Source organism: Salmo salar, chromosome ssa05 (genome assembly GCF_905237065.1).
Source record: "Salmo salar chromosome ssa05, Ssal_v3.1, whole genome shotgun sequence".
NCBI classification, from domain to species: domain Eukaryota; kingdom Metazoa; phylum Chordata; class Actinopteri; order Salmoniformes; family Salmonidae; genus Salmo; species Salmo salar.
In genome coordinates this window covers 91,988,836-92,005,090 of record NC_059446.1, presented here as the reverse complement: position 1 = coordinate 92,005,090, position 16,255 = coordinate 91,988,836, and the positions used below count along the sequence as shown (strand labels likewise).

At 44.0% G+C, this 16,255-nt stretch overlaps 1 protein-coding gene across 1 annotated transcript in view; it reads left to right on the top strand.

Moving 5' to 3' along the window:
* LOC106606155 (CUB and sushi domain-containing protein 3) overlaps positions 1-16,255 on the top strand; it is a 492,730-nt gene that overhangs the window by 44,299 nt on the left and 432,176 nt on the right.

Genomic DNA, 16,255 nt, shown 5'->3' with positions numbered 1-16,255 from the left:
AACTAACATGGTCCAAGCACACCAAGACAGTCATGAAGAGGGCAAGACAAAACCTATTCCAACTGAAAAGATTTGGCTTGGGTCCTCAGATATTCAAAAGGTTCTACAGCTGCACCATCGAGAGCATCCTGACTGGTTGCATCACTGCCTGGTATGGCAACTGCTCGGCCTCCGACCGCAAGGCACTACAGAGGATAGTGCAAACGGCCCAGTACATCACTGGGGACAAACTTCTTGCCATCCAGGACCTCTATACCAGGCAGTGTCAGAGGAAGGCCCTAAAAAAAATGGTTAAAGACTCCAGCCACCCTAGTCACAGACTGTTCTCTCTGCTACCGCATGGCAAGCGGTGCCAGAGCGCCAAGTCTAGTTTCAAGAGGCTTCTAAACAAGAGGTTTCTACCCCAAGCCATAAGACTCCTGAACATCTAGTCAAATGGCTACCTGGACTATTTTCAGTGCCCCCCCTCACCCCCTCTTTACACCACTGCTACTCTCTGTTGTCATCTATGCATAGTCACTTTAATAACTCCAACTACATGTACATACTACCTCAAATAACCGGTGTCCCCGCACATTGACTCTGTATCGGTACCCCCCAGTATATATTCTTGCTATTGTTATTTCACTGCTGCTGTTTACTTTTGTCTCTTATTGTTATCTGTATTTTTTTGAAACTGCATTGTTGGTTAGGGGCTCGTAAGTAAGCATTTCACTGTAAGGTCTACACCTGTTGTATTCGGCGCATGTGACTAATAACATTTGATTTGATTTGATCTTACCTCGAAACGAGCATAGAAGGCATTTAGCTCATCTGGTAGGCTTGCATCACTTGGCAGCTCGCGGCTGGATAGTCTGTGATAGTTTGCAAGCCCTGCCACATCCGACCAGCGTCAAAGGATTCGATCCGATGAGCATAGTAATTTTTTCGATTTTAGTCCTGTATTGATGCTTTGCCTGTTTGAATGTTCGTCCGTTTGATGGTTCGTCGGAGGTCATAGTGGGATTTCTACTAAGCGTCCTGATTAGTGTCCCGCTCCTTGAAATCGGAAGCTCTAGCCTATAGCTCAGTGCAGATGTTGCCTGTAATCCATGGCTTCTGGTTGGGATATGTACGTACGGTCACTGTGGGGACGACGTCGTCAATTTCACTTAATAACAAAGCCGGTGACCGATGTGTTAAACTCTTTAATGTTATCGGATGAATCCTGGACCATATTCTAGTCTGTGCTAGCGGAACAGTCCTGTAGTTTAGCATCTGCTTCATCAGACCACTTCTGTATTGAGCACGTCAATGGTACTTCCTGTTTGAGTTTTTGCTTGTAACCATCACTGCAATTAAATTGTACTTAGAGGTATTAGTAACTTTAGTCCACATAGAAACATCAGCATTAATAACTGTATTTATACAATTATAAAGTGATTCATCACTTAGTTCTACAGAACAGTAAAGTAATTTATTAAGTTCAAATCAAATCTAACTCCAGACTGTCGCTGCAGGTAGCCATTGATTGACATCCATTGTGTAACTGTGTTATGAATCTTATTGCATCAGAAAAACTTGGAAATAGATGACATTAAAGAAATCAATGTATCTATTGGCTTTACAGAAGTGAACAGGACATTTGCTTGGAGGACAGGGGAAGTTAAAAAAAAACGTCTTTATTGATAAAAACTATGTTTCGGCCCTTAGCATTCATCAGGCTGTTTTTCTATTGGCTCTACAGATAAAACGACATGTTTCAGCCTATGGCCTTCACCAGATTGTTTTTCTATTGGCTTTACAGTTAAAACGACATGTTTCAGCCTATGGCCTTCACCAGATTGTTTTTCTATTGGCTTTACATTTTAATATAGAAGCCCCCTTATCAGATTGAGACATTTTTATATATTTTTTTTTAACTCCCCATACAACCCCTGTCCGGTTAAAACGACATGTTTCAGCCTATATCCTTCACCAGGTTGTTTTTCTATTGGCTTTACAGTTAAAACGACATGTTTCAGCCTATGACCTTCACCAGATTGTTTTTCTATTGGCTTTACAGTTAAAACGACATGTTTCAGCCTATATCCTTCACCAGATTGTTTTTCTATTGGCTTTACAGTTAAAACGACATGTTTCAGCCTATGGCCTTCACCAGATTGTTTTTAAATTAAACACTACTCAGATAAAGAAATTAACTTTTAATCGACCAAGCTGCTTCATTTCTTACATTTGTTTTTTCGTTTTTTTTATGGGTGCTGGCATTTTTCACAGCACTAAGTCAATTATTTTAACCGCAAAATATGAGAATTTATATGAATTATATGATTGGGTTATTTTGACATACATAGAAAATAGTTATTAAAAAAATGTAATGTCAATCTGGTAAACATAATGTATAATATTTATTAAAAACGAAATGCCAGTCTGGTGAATGAGATTTTGTTTCATAAGTAATACAAAAATGATTGGCATCCCTGTCAATTAACGATTTCTGTGTGGGATTTGATTAGTGCTTGGGGTTATGGTATTTCCGGAAGATCCACTTGCGGCAAAGTGTCAGACTCCTGGCAGAGGCAACCAAGTTTTTGGTTAAAATGTCCTGGTACTTGGTAAAGTTCATCATGCCGTTGACCTTAAACAAGGGCCCCGGGACCAGTCGAAGCAAAATAGCCACATAACATCAAGATTCCACCACCGTATTTTACCGTAGGTATGAGGTACTTTTCTGCATATGCTTGTTTTTTTCAACGGCAAACCCACCACTGGTGTGAACGGCCAAAGAGCTCTATGTTCATGTCATCTGATCATAGCACTGTGTCTGTGGTAACTGAGAGAGAGGGAGAGGGCTAGATCTATGCACGTTTTCCAGGGCTCAATGACTGAGAGATAGATAGACAGACAGAGAGAAAGAGAAAGACAGAGAGCGGGAGGGAGAGAGAGAGAGAGAGAGAGAGAGAGAGAGAGAGAGAGAGAGAGAGAGAGAGAGAGCGAGAGAGAGAGAGAGGGAGAGCGAGAGAGAGAGAGAGAGAGAGAGAGGGAGAGAGAGAGAGAGAGAGAGAGAGAGAGAGAGAGAGAGAGAGAGAGAGAGAGAGAGAGAGAGAGAGCGAGAGAGCGATATTCCAGTTGGTAGGATGGAGTGAGTGGCTCGTGAGCACTAGTGTGTGCAGTGAGTGAGTGAGGAATGAGTGACACAGTGAGTGAGAGGGAGAGAGAGAGTGAGAGAGAGAGAGAGAGAGAGAGAGAGAGAGGGAGAGAGAGAGAGAGAGAGAGAGAGAGAGAGAGGGAGAGAGAGAGCGAGAGAGCGAGAGGAGAGAGAGAGGGAGAGGGAGAGGGAGAGAGAGAGAAGGAGAGAGAGAGAGAGAGAGAGAGAGAGAGAGAGAGAGAGAGAGAGAGAGAGAGAGAGAGAGAGAGAGAGAGAGAGAGACAGAGAGAGAGAGAGACAGACAGAGAGAGACAGAGAGAGGGAGAATGAGAGGGAGAGGGAGAAAGAGAGGGAGAAAGAGAGGGAGAAAGAGAGGGAGAGAGAGAGGGAGAGAGAGAGGGAGAAAGAGAGGGAGAAAGAGAGGGAGAGAGAGAAAGAGAGGGAGAAAGAGAGGGAGAGAGAGAGGGAGAGGGAGAAAGAGAGGGAGAAAGAGAGGGAGAAAGAGAGGGAGAAAGAGAGGGTTAGGGCCATGCATGTTGCTCTCTCTGTGGCTTGTGTCTGTAAGTCAGTAATCAGACCGGTGGCTCTGTGACAGGTAGTTTCCCTCTGATGTAGTGTGTTCAGGTGTTTGAACGCGCTGCTCGTGTTCAGGCAATCAGTTGCAGCATCCCTCATAGTAATTCAGCTGCCGGGTTGTAAACTAGACGACCATTGCGGCTCTGGCGGGATCAGACCGGCTCAGACATTCAGGTTCCCTACTCACACTGACATTACGGCTTTATTGTGGTGGGATACGCACTTGAATGAAGATGGGTGAATGGTTGTCATTTCACTGATGCCTGGCTGTGGACGTGTGGAAATGCATCACGTCTCGGGTATAATGGGTTTTTTTTGCCATTATTTTGAGTGATACATGTAGGAACATTACCTACTTTGGTAGCTGTGAAATACACTGCAATACACCTGTCTGCAATACACCAGTCAATACACCAGTCTGCAATACACCAGTCAATACACCAGTCTGCAATACACCAGTCTGCAATACACCAGTCAATACGCCAGTCTGCAATACACTAGTCAATACACCAGTCAATACACCAGTCAATACACCAGTCAATACACCAGTCTGCAATTACACCAGTCAATACACCGGTCTGCAATACACCAGTCAATACGCCAGTCTGCAATTACACCAGTCAATACACCGGTCTGCAATACACCAGTCAATACACCGGTCTGCAATACACCAGTCAATACACCAGTGAAATACACCAGTCTGCAATGCACCAGTCAATACACCAGTCTAAAATACACCAGTCTGCAATACACCATTCAACACACCAGTCAAAACACCAGACTGCAATACACCAGTCTGCTATACACCAGTCTACACTACACCAGTCAATGCACCAGTCTGCAGTACAACAGTCAATACACCAGTCAATACACCAGTCAAAACACCAGTCTGAAATACAGCAGTCAATACACCAGACTGCAATACACCAATCTGCAATACACCAGTCTGCAATACACCATTTAACACACCAGTCAAAACACCAGTCTGCAATACACCTGTCAATACACCAGACTGCAATAGACCAGTCTGCAATACACCAGTCTACATTACACCAGTCAATGCACCAGTCTGCAGTACAACAGTCAAAACACCAGTCAATACACCAGTCAAAACACCCGTCTGAAATACAGCAGTCAATACACCAGTCTGCAATACACCAATCAATACACTAGTCAAAACACCAGTCTGCAATACACCATTCAACACACCAGTCAAAACACCAGTTTGCAATACACCTGTCAATACACTAGTCAATACACCAGACTACACAGTCAAAACACCAGTCAGTACACCAGTCAGTACACCAGTCAAAACACCAGTATGCTAAAAGTAATTTCAATACAGATGCAGTACACTACTTTAGATCCTGAGCTGTTTGTTGTTCATTTTCCTTAATGAATGAGTCTATTTGTTGTCAGGTGTCCTTTAATAGATTTCCAATAGGGCAGAGTGGTGGGGGTCTGTTTGGGTCCATTTCCAATAGGGCAGAGTGGTAGGGGTCTGTTTGGGTCCATTTCCAATAGGACAGAGTGGTGGGGGTCTGTTTGGGTCCATTTCCAATAGGGCAGAGTGGTGGGGGTCTGTGTGGGTCCATTTCCAATAGGGCAGAGTGGTGGGGGGTCTGTGTGGGTCCATTTCCAATAGGGCAGAGTGGTGGGGGTCTGTGTGGGTCCATTTCCAATAGGGCAGAGTGGTGGGGGTCTGTGTGGGTCCATTTCCAATAGGGCAGAGTGGTGGGGGTCTGTGTGGGTCCATTTCCAATAGGGCAGAGTGGTGGGGGTCTGTTTGGGTCCATTTCCAATAGGGCAGAGTGGTGGGGGTCTGTTTGGGTCCATTTCCAATAGGGCAGAGTGGTGGGGGTCTGTGTGGGTCCATTTCCAATAGGGCAGAGTGGTGGGGGTCTGTTTGGGTCCATTTCCAATAGGGCAGAGTGGTGGGGGTCTGTTTGGGTCCATTTCCAATAGGGCAGAGTGGTGGGGGTCTGTTTGGGTCCATTTCCAATAGGGCAGAGTGGTGGGGGTCTGTGTGGGTCCATTTCCAATAGGGCAGAGTGGTGGGGGTCTGTGTGGGTCCATGACTTACTAATAGCCATCTAGTTAAAGACCACAAGGTCTCTGGCTCCCTGGCTTGTTCTTGTCCATTACACACACACACACACACACACGCACGCGCACGCGCACGCGCACGCACACACACACACACACACACACACACACACACACACACACACACACACACACACACACACACACACACACACACACACACACACACACACACGCACACACACATTGATTTATCAGTCTTTTATATCATATCATTTCTATTTGACATCTGGAGGTTCTACATTTTTATCCCATTCGACGTTAACTAGAGCGAGAGAGAAGGTTAGATAGAAATTTACCCCAGATATGTTTTGGGATGAACTTCTCTGGGGTGGAATAAAAAAAAAATGCACTCTGGGATTTCACTAGCTATTGTTGAGTCTCCAAGCACCCCACAGCTAAGAAAAGTATGGCTTGTCAAAATGTTCCTCCTGAGATTTCACTGTAGGAACCCCCCCCCGCCCAATTCTTCCCTGAAATTATGTTCTCCCCTGTTGCCGAAGATGATCTGCACCCAGCTTGTGTTTGTCTGGGTTAGTGTTGTGTTGACAGTCAGACTTCTCTGTCTGGGACTGGGAGTCAGAGGCTCCCTGCCTAAAATGGCACCCTATTCCCTATTTCTCCATAGGGTATGGTCAAACGTAGTGCACTAAAGGGAATTAGGGTGCCTTTTGTGACACCAGAGTGACTGCTCTGAGTCTCTACCCGACTACCTGTCATGCATGGGCTAGCTAGCTACATCAACCTCGTCCTCCTTCCATGGTGTTCCCTGGCTGTTACTGCCAAACCAGAGGTGCTGCTTGTGTCTGTCTGAGCACGGAGTGACAGACAGACAGAACTCCACAGAGCTGGGTTGTCAGTCTTTTCTGTATCCCAAATGGCACCCTATTGCCTGTATAGTGCATTACTTTGACCAAGAGCAGTGGAAAAGAAGGAACAGTTGTGCACTCTGATGTAGGGAGTAGGGTGCCATTTGGACCGTGGACAGACACTCTACCACAGTGCTGAGAGTCTGAAGGTAGAGGGACTGTATTCTACCACAGAGCTGAGAGTCTGAAGGTAGAGGGACTGTATTCTACCACAGTGCTGAGAGTGAAGGTAGAAGGACTGTATTCTACCACAGTGCTGAGAGTCTGAAGGTAGAGGGACTGTATTCTACCACAGTGCTGAGAGTCTGAAGGTAGAGGGACTGTATTCTACCACAGGGCTGAGAGTGTGAAGGTAGAGGGACTGTATTCTACCACAGTGCTGAGAGTCTGAAGGTAGAGGGACTGTATTCTACCACAGGGCTGAGAGTGAAGGTAGAGGGACTGTATTCTACCATAGTGCTGAGAGTGAAGGTAGAGGGACTGTATTCAACCACAGTGCTGAGAGTGAAGGTAGAGGGACTGTATTCTACCACAGTGCTGAGAGTCTGAAGGTAGAGGGACTGTACTCTACCACAGTGCTGAGAGTGAAGGTAGAGGGACTGTATTCAACCACAGTGCTGAGAATCTGAAGGTAGAGGGACTGTACTCTACCACAGTGCTGAGAGTGAAGGTAGAGGGACTGTATTCAACCACAGTGCTGAGAGTGAAGGTAGAGGGACTGTATTCTACCACAGTGCTGAGAATCTGAAGGTAGAGGGACTGTATTCAACCACAGTGCTGAGAGTCTGAAGGTAGAGGGACTGTATTCTACCACAGTGCTGAGAGTCTGAAGGTAGAGGGACTGTATTCTACCACAGGGCTGAGAGTCTGAAGGTAGAGGGACTGTATTCTACCACAGGGCTGAGAGTCTGAAGGTAGAGGGACTGTACTCTACCACAGTGCTGAGAGTCTGAAGGTAGAGGGACTGTATTCTACCACAGTGCTGAGAGTCTGAAGGTAGAGGGACTGTATTCTACCACAGGGCTGAGAGTCTGAAGGTAGAGGGACTGTATTCTACCACAGAGCTGAGAGTCTGAAGGTAGAGGGACTGTACTCTACCACAGGGCTGAGAGTCTGAAGGTAGAGGGACTGTATTCTACCACAGTGCTGAGAGTCTGAATGTAGAAGGACTATATTCTACCACCTGCTGTTTTAAACTCTCTAGAGACAGCAGGTGTGGTAGAGATACTCTGAATGATCGGCTATGAAAAGCCAACTGACATTTACTCTTGAGGTGCTGACCTGTTGCACCCTCGACAGCCACTGTGCTTATTATTATCTGACCCTGCTGGTTATCTATGAACGTTTGAACATCTTGGCCATGTTCTGTTATAATCTCCACCCGGCACAGCCAGAAGAGGACTGGCCACCCCTCATAGCCTGGTTCCTCTCTAGTTTTCTTCCTAGATTCTGGCCTTTCTAGGGAGTTTTTCCTAGCCACCGTGCTTCTACACCTGCATTGCTTGCTGTTTGGGGTTTTAGGCTGGGTTTCTGTACAGCACTTTGTGACATCAGCTGATGTAAGAAGGGCTTTATAAATACATTTGATTGATTTGATTGATTGATTGATTATTCTACCACAGTGCTGAGAGTCTGAAGATAGAGGGACTGTACTCTACCCATCATGGGCTAGATGAAGGTAGAGGGACTGTACTCTACCCATCATGGGCTAGATGAAGGTAGAGGGACTGTACTCTACCCATCATGGGGTAGATGAAGGTAGAGGGAATGTACTCTACCCATCATGGGGTAGATGAAGGTAGAGGGGCTGTACTCTACCCATCATGGGGTAGATGAAGGTAGAGGGAATGTACTCTACCCATCATGGGGTAGATGAAGGTAGAGGGACTGTACTCTACCCATCATGGGCTAGATGAAGGTAGAGGGGCTGTACTCTACCCATCATGGGCTAGATGAAGGTAGAGGGACTGTACTCTACCCATCATGGGGTAGAAGAAGGTAGAGGGACTGTACTCTACCCATCATGGGGTAGATGAAGGTAGAGGGACTGTACTCTACCCATCATGGGGTAGATGAAGGTAGAGGGACTGTACTCTACCCATCATGGGCTAGATGAAGGTAGAGGGACTGTACTCTACCCATCATGGGGTAGATGAAGGTAGAGGGACTGTACTCTACCCATCATGGGCTAGATGAAGGTAGAGGGACTGTACTCTACCCATCATGGGCTAGATGAAGGTAGAGGGACTGTACTCTACCCATCATGGGCTAGATGAAGGTAGAGGGACTGTACTCTGCCCATCATGGGGTAGATGAAGGTAGAGGGACTGTACTCTACCCATCATGGGCTAGATGAAGGTAGAGGGACTGTACTCTACCCATCATGGGCTCGATGAAGGTAGAGGGACTGTACTCTACCCATCATGGGGTAGATGAAGGTAGAGGGACTGTACTCTACCCATCATGGGCTAGATGAACGTAGAGGGACTGTACTCTACCCATCATGGGCTAGATGAAGGTAGAGGGACTGTACTCTACCCATCATGGGCTAGATGAAGGTAGAGGGACTGTACACTACCCATCATGCGGTAGATGAAGGTAGAGGGACTGTACTCTACCCATCATGGGCTAGATGAAGGTAGAGGGACTGTACTCTACCCATCATGGGGTAGATGAAGGTAGAGGGACTGTACTCTACCCATCATGGGGTAGATGAAGGTAGAGGGACTGTGCTCTACCCATCATGGGGTAGATGAAGGTAGAGGGACTGTACTCTACCCATCATGGGCTAGATGAAGGTAGAGGGACTGTACTCTACCCATCATGGGGTAGATGAAGGTAGAGGGACTGTACTCTACCCATCATGGGCTAGATGAAGGTAGAGGGACTGTACTCTACCCATCATGGGGTAGATGAAGGTAGAGGGACTGTACTCTACCCATCATGGGGTAGATGAAGGTAGAGGGACTGTACTCTACCCATCATGGGCTAGATGAAGGTAGAGGGAATGTACTCTACCCATCATGGGCTAGATGAAGGTAGAGGGACTGTACTCTACCCATCATGGGCTAGATGAAGGTAGAGGGACTGTACTCTACCCATCATGGGCTAGATGAAGGTAGAGGGACTGTACTCTACCCATCATGGGCTAGATGAAGGTAGAGGGGCTGTACTCTACCCATCATGGGCTAGATGAAGGTAGAGGGACTGTACTCTACCCATCATGGGGTAGATGAAGGTAGAGGGACTGTACTCTACCCATCATGGGGTAGATGAAGGTAGAGGGACTGTACTCTACCCATCATGGGGTAGATGAAGGTAGAGGGACTGTACTCTACCCATCATGGGCTAGATGAAGGTAGAGGGAATGTACTCTACCCATCACGGGCTAGATGAAGGTAGAGGGACTGTACTCTACCCATCATGGGCTAGATGAAGGTAGAGGGGCTGTACTCTACCCATCATGGGCTAGATGAAGGTAGAGGGGCTGTACTCTACCCATCATGGGCTAGATGAAGGTAGAGGGACTGTACTCTACCCATCATGGGGTAGATGAAGGTAGAGGGGCTGTACTCTACCCATCATGGGGTAGATGAAGGTAGAGGGACTGTACTCTACCCATCATGGGCTAGATGAAGGTAGAGGGACTGTACTCTACCCATCATGGGCTAGATGAAGGTAGAGGGACTGTACTCTACCCATCATGGGCTAGATGAAGGTAGAGGGACTGTACTCTACCCATCATGGGCTAGATGAAGGTAGAGGGACTGTACTCTACCCATCATGGGGTAGATGAAGGTAGAGGGGCTGTACTCTACCCATCATGGGCTAGATGAAGGTAGAGGGACTGTACTGGCTGTCTGTCATCCTCTCTCACTTCCTCCTTCCCTCCCCCCCTCTCTGTATCTCTCTCTCCTCTCTGTACCTGTCTGTTCTGCTCTGTCGGTAATTAGTCCCCCAGTGGATCCAAACCACCGTGTGGATCTGGTTTAAAGAGTAAACAGGATGTTATGACTAATTGGAAATATCACTTTCACATGGAGCCCTTTTCTGAGGAAGGATAATGACAGAGGGGAGACCGGTGAGACGTAGTGGTCTGACTGGTACCCTATTCCTTACATAGTGTACTACTGTTGACCAGGGACCATAGGGAATAGGGTGCCATTTGACCAGGGCCCCGTTTACTAAGCCAGACCAGAGACAGACCTAATTAATTAGGAAAATGTCACAATACTGCCATGTAACCATGGTAGTTAAATACCACCTGATGAGACCATGTAACCATGGTAGTTAAATACCACCTGATGAGACCATGTAACCATGGTAGTTAAATACCACCTGATGAGACCATGTAACCATGGTAGTTAAATACCACCTGATGAAACCATGTAACCATGGTAGTTAAATACCACCTGATGAGACCATGTAACCATGGTAGTTAAATACCACCTGATGAGACCATGTAACCATGGTAGTTAAATACCACCTGATGAGACCATGTAACCATGGTAGTTAAATACCACCTGATGAGGCCATGTAACCATGGTAGTTAAATACCACCCGATGAGGCCATGTAACCATGGTAGTTAAATACCACCTGATGAGGCCATGTAACCATGGTAGTTAAATACCACCTGATGAGGCCATGTAACCATGGTAGTTAAATACCACCTGATGAGACCATGTAACCATGGTAGTTAAATACCACCTGATGAGACCATGTAACCATGGTAGTTAAATACCACCTGATGAGACCATGTAACCATGGTAGTTAAATACCACCTGATGAGACCATGTAACCATGGTAGTTAAATACCACCTGATGAGACCATGTAACCATGGTAGTTAAATACCACCTGATGAGACCATGTAACCATGGTAGTTAAATACCACCTGATGAGACCATGTAACCATGGTAGTTAAATACCACCTGATGAGACCATGTAACCATGGTAGTTAAATACCACCTGATGAGACCATGTAACCATGGTAGTTAAATACCACCTGATGAGGCCATGTAACCATGGTAGTTAAATACCACCTGATGAGACCATGTAACCATGGTAGTTAAATACCACCTGATGAGACCATGTAACCATGGTAGTTAAATACCACCTGATGAGACCATGTAACCATGGTAGTTAAATACCACCTGATGAGACCATGTAACCATGGTAGTTAAATACCACCTGATGAGGCCATGTAACCATGGTAGTTAAATACCACCTGATGAGACCATGTAACCATGGTAGTTAAATACCACCTGATGAGGCCATGTAACCATGGTAGTTAAATACCACCTGATGAGGCCATGTAACCATGGTAGTTAAATACCACCTGATGAGACCATGTAACCATGGTAGTTAAATACCACCTGATGAGACCATGTAACCATGGTAGTTAAATACCACCTGATGAGACCATGTAACCATGGTAGTTAAATACCACCTGATGAGACCATGTAACCATGGTAGTTAAATACCACCTGATGAGACCATGTAACCATGGTAGTTAAATACCACCTGATGAGACCATGTAACCATGGTAGTTAAATACCACCTGATGAGACCATGTAACCATGGTAGTTAAATACCACCTGATGAGACCATGTAACCATGGTAGTTAAATACCACCTGATGAGACCATGTAACCATGGTAGTTAAATACCATTATAGTGTTACTACAATACCAGTCTAATGTTACATACCATGTAACCATGTAGTGTTACTACAATACCAGTCTCTTACAATACCAGTCTCTATAGTGTTACTACAATACCAGTCTAGTGTTACTACAATACCAGTCTAGTGTTACTACAATACCAGTCTAATGTTACTACAATACCAGTCTCTATAGTGTTACTACAATACCAGTCTAGTGTTACTACAATACCAGTCTCTATAATGTTACTACAATACCAGTCTCTATAATGTTACTACAATACCAGTCTAGTGTTACTACAATACCAGTCTATAATGTTACTACAATACCAGTCTCTATAATGTTACTACAATACCAGTCTAGTGTTACTACAATACCAGTCTCTATAATGTTACTACAATACCAGTCTAGTGTTACTACAATACCAGTCTCTATAATGTTACTACAATACCAGTCTCTATAGTGTTACTACAATACCAGTCTAGTGTTACTACAATACCAGTCTCTATAATGTTACTACAATACCAGTCTAGTGTTACTACAATACCAGTCTAGTGTTACTACAATACCAGTCTCTATAATGTTACTACAATACCAGTCTCTATGGTGTTACTACAATACCAGTCTCTATAATGTTACTACAATACCAGTCTCTATAATGTTACTACAGTACCAGTCTCTATGGTGTTACTACAATACCAGTCTCTATAATGTTACTACAATACCAGTCTCTATAGTGTTACTACAGTACCAGTCTAGTGTTACTACAATACCAGTCTAGTGTTACTACAATACCAGTCTAGTGTTACTACAATACCAGTCTCTATAATGTTACTACAATACCAGTCTAGTGTTACTACAATACCAGTCTCTATAATGTTACTACAATACCAGTCTAGTGTTACTACAATACCAGTCTCTATAATGTTACTACAATACCAGTCTCTATAATGTTACTACAGTACCAGTCTCTATAATGTTACTACAATACCAGTCTCTATAGTGTTACTACAGTACCAGTCTAGTGTTACTACAATACCAGTCTAGTGTTACTACAATACCAGTCTCTATAATGTTACTACAATACCAGTCTAGTGTTACTACAATACCAGTCTCTATAATGTTACTACAATACCAGTCTAGTGTTACTACAATACCAGTCTAGTGTTACTACAATACCAGTCTCTATAATGTTACTACAATACCAGTCTCTATAGTGTTACTACAATACCAGTCTCTATAATGTTACTACAATACCAGTCTCTATGGTGTTACTACAATACCAGTCTCTATAATGTTACTACAATACCAGTCTCTATAGTGTTACTACAATACCAGTCTCTATAATGTTACTACAATACCAGTCTCTATGGTGTTACTACAATACCAGTCTCTATAATGTTACTACAATACCAGTCTCTATAATGTTACTACAGTCTTTATCTCGCACTGGGCTACTTTCTCTGCCACAGAAATAAACAGTTTCCATTGTATCTTATATCCCACAATGCATTTCAATGCTAGGTCAGATACCAACAAACGCATCCGCACACGTTAGAGGGACATTTTGTCGTAACCGTCAGAAAGGCCAATACCAGGCTAAATCTCACTGTATGTGTTGCTAAGTGGAACAGCTACACCCAATATCCATCGCAAACGGCACCCTATTCCCTATATAGTGCGCTACTTTCGACCAGAGCCCTTTTGGGCATAAGGGAATAGGGTGCAGTTTGGGATGCAAGCCCCTTAACACTGCCCCTTTGTAGGTCAGAGAGGTTTTCTTGAAATGTGAAGTACCCTGTAAAAGCATTAGTCACGTGGGATGCTGTGAAAACAGATAACGTGGTAGTTGAAATATATATCCGTGGTCGTCTATTGAAGAACATGATGGCAATCTAATTCCAGGTTAGTTCTGTCCACACGCCACAGCCATTTTTTCCACTCTCCGACCTTGCTTAGATTGAAATGTTCGATTGGATTTTGGCGTTTGCCTTGTGAAGTGTGGTCAGCAACACTTCTTAACGACACTGTGAAAATGAATGGCTTGAGGTATACCTCGTTTTAAAGGAAACCTATAAAGTAGGACAATCCTGGCTGTTACAATGAAGCATCTGACGACTATATATTTAACTGTTGAGGAAGTTGCTCAAGTGATGTTGAACTTGACCTTCTATAGATCTAATTGGATATAAATAGTACTGCATACTGGACTGCATACATACTGCATAATGAACTGCATACATACTGTACTGCATACATACTGCATACTGTACTGCATATATACTGCAAACGGTATTGCATACATGCTGTATACATACAGCATACTGTACTGGATACATACTTCCTACTGTACTGCATACATACTGCATACTGAATTGAATACATACAGCATACTGTACTGCATACATACTTTATACTGATCTGCATACTTACAGCATACTGAACTGCATACATATAGCATTCAGAACTGCATACATACTACATGCTGTACTGCATACCTACTGCCTACTGTACTGCATGCATACTGAACTGCATACATACTGCATATTGTACTGCATGCTGTACTGCTTACATACTGCATACATACTGCCTACTGTACTGCATACATACTACATACTGTACTGCATACCTACTGCCTACTGTACTGCATACATACTGAACTGCATACATACTGCATATCGTACTGCATGCTGTACTGCCTACATACTGCATACTGCATACATACTGCATACTGTACTGCATACATACTGCATATGGTACTGTATTCTGTACTGCTTACATACTGCATATATGCTACGTACTGCATACTGGTTACTGTACTACATACTGTACTGCCTACTGCATACTGTACTGCATACATACTGCATACATACTGCATACATGCTGCATACTGTACTGCATACATACTGCATACTGTACTTCATACATACAGAATACTGTTCTGCATACATACTGCATACTGTTCTGCATACTGCACTGCATACATACTGCCTACTGTACTGCATACATACTGCATAATGTACTACATACTGTGCTGCTTACATACTGCATACATACTGCATACATACTGCATTCTTTACTGCATACATACTGTATACATAATGCATACTGTACTGCATACATACTGTATACATAATGCATGCTGTACTGCATACATACGTAACACATACTGCCTACTGTACTGCATACATTCTGCATACTGAAGTGCATGCATACTGCATACTGAACTGCATACATTCTTTATACTGTACTGCATACATTCTGCCTACTGTACTGCATACATTCTGCATACTGAAGTACATACATACTGCATGCTGTACCGCATACATACTGCATACTGTACTGCATACATACTATATACTGAAACACAGACATACTGCATACCTACTGCATACTACATACTGCATGAATACCTACTGCATGAATACATACTGCATGAATACATACTGCATACTGTACTGAATACATACGGCATGCATACTTTATACTATACTGCATACATACTGCATATTCTACTACATACATGCTGGATACTGTATTGCATACATGCTGCATACTGTACTACATTCATACTGCATACTGTACTTCATACATACTGCATATTGTACTGCATACATACTGCCTACTGTACTGCATACATGTTGCATACTGTACAGCATACATGCTGCATACTGCACTGCATACATACTGCATACTGTACTTCATTCATACTGCATACTGTACTTCATACATACTGCATCCTGTACTTCATACATACTTCATACATACTGCATACTGTACTGCATACATACTGCATACTGTACTTCATACTGTACTGCATACATACTGCATACATACTGCATACATGCTGCATACTGTACTTCATACTGTACTGCATACATACGGCATACATACTGCATACATACTGCATACTGTA